The sequence below is a fragment of the Mandrillus leucophaeus genome, unplaced genomic scaffold (assembly GCF_000951045.1).
Source record: "Mandrillus leucophaeus isolate KB7577 unplaced genomic scaffold, Mleu.le_1.0 Scaffold67, whole genome shotgun sequence".
Lineage (NCBI taxonomy): Eukaryota > Metazoa > Chordata > Mammalia > Primates > Cercopithecidae > Mandrillus > Mandrillus leucophaeus.
The window spans coordinates 5,024,018-5,025,800 of record NW_012107252.1 but is presented as its reverse complement, the minus strand read 5'-3'; the positions used below and the strand labels follow the sequence as shown (position 1 = coordinate 5,025,800).

Here is a 1,783-nt window from a genome sequence, read left to right as displayed (position 1 = left end):
TTCACCATGTTGGCCAGGATGGTCTTGATCTTCTGACATCTTGATCCCCCTGCCTCGGCCTCCCAAAGTGGTGGGATTACAGGTGGGAGCCACTGCTCCTGGCCCTAGCCATATTTCTTAAACTTAATTGCCACCAGGAATGCATACCACCTATACTCTTCCAGGAGGATGGAAGTCTTAAGATGTCTGAAAAGGAGTCTCTAACCCCTGGGAGTGCTAATACAGTAAGTCCCATACTGCTTGCTCTTGCTGTCTTCCTGTTCCAGCCTCTTCAGGCATGAGATTATGAGCTCCTGATGTCCAGGCACATGCAAAGAGAGAATAAATATGTGCCTTGAATAGCGGGCAGAATTCTTAGTTGGGAGCAGTGGCTCACGCCTGTAATCCCTGCACTTTGGGAGGCCGACGTGGGCAGATCACTTGAGTCCAGGAGTCACAGACCTGGGCAACATGGCAAACCCCACCTCTACAAAATATACAAAAAATTAGTCGGGCATGCTGGCGTGCCCCTGTAGTCCCAGCTACCCGGGGAGGCTGAGTTGGGAGGATCACCTCAGTCCAGGAGTTTGAGGCTGTAAGTGAGCCATGATCGCGCCACTGCACTCCATCCTGGGCGACAGAGTGAGACCCTTCTAAAAAAAAAAAAAAAAACCCAACAGAACAAACAAAAAATCCCGACTTATTCCCCACCAGCTTTCTTTCAAAATCTGTTTTCAAGCTAGCTGAAGTGTTACCTCCAAGCCTTCACTTAACCGAATCTCATAGTCCTGATTAATTTCTTCCCTAGCATTTTGTTTAGCTCTACTGATTGCTCTTACTATTTCAAGTCGCTATTATTTATATATTTTTTCCTCCTCACTATACTGAGATCCTGCGGGACGCCGCATTCTTACCGCTTTTCCTGACTCAGCTATACCTTGACCAACCCGAAAGCCGCGCCAGTCTAGTCCATTTTCAATTCGCTTTATCAATTACCAATCATTTCTGTGTTTAACATTTTTATTGGTCCATCTTGTGTTTACTTCCCCGCCCTCTAAGAGGCTCCTGGACTTGGGTTTCCCCCAGGTGTATTCCCTCCTCCTCCGTTCCGCCTTTCCCACACACTGCTTCTTCTGTTTTTACCTCGACTTCCTTCCTATTGGTTCCCTTCGTCCTCCGGAGTTGGCGCCTACGGCTGTTGATTGGCTTTTCTGGACGCCCATTGTGCCCACCCTCATACCACGTGGCATTCCTAGCGCTAATTGGGTAATCCCACTAGCTCGTTTATCAGGAGTTGACGGTTGATTGGCTACTCTGAGGGAGGGCTTGAGGGAGGGGCGTGGTCAAGCGAGACCCCGCCCGCAGCCCCCCTGCTGGGCCGGGTAGGCGTTTCAGTCTCTCGCGGCCGGGGAGCTCAGCAGAGTTACCAGCTGCCCTCTTGGTTTCGCTGGTCGGATTGTCCTCCTGGCCCCGCCAAACAGGCGGGGGGAGAGGCCCCGACTGTGGGGCCATGGCAGTGGTCTCCTCGTTCTCCGCCGCCACTAGCCCAGCTGAGTCGCCGGCTTCTGCGCTAGGGGCTCCCACCGCCTCCGCAGGCTAGGGAGCCGCTGCCACCAACGAGCTGTGAGGGTTACTATGCTCCCTCTTTGCCGGCGTCTCCTCCTCTCGCCCGCGCACGCACCCCTCTGGCTGCTCAGTCCTGCCTCAGGTAACGTGAAGAGAGGACGGGGGACACAAACCCAGGCATCCTGCCCGGCCCGCGCGCGCGGCCGCTCCACCTCCTCTGCCCCGGAGCAGAGGCGCC

General features: G+C 54.2%; 1 protein-coding gene across 2 annotated transcripts in view; it reads left to right on the top strand.

Moving 5' to 3' along the window:
• Nucleotides 1-1,197: 1,197 nt before the first annotated feature.
• TESK2 (testis-specific kinase 2) overlaps nucleotides 1,198-1,783 on the top strand; it is a 180,379-nt gene continuing 179,793 nt past the window's right edge. For both annotated transcript variants that reach the window (XM_012001871.1, XM_012001872.1), the window contains exon 1: nucleotides 1,198-1,687. The gene's annotated coding sequence lies outside the window, so the exon portion shown is untranslated. The remainder of the gene's footprint in view (nucleotides 1,688-1,783) is intronic.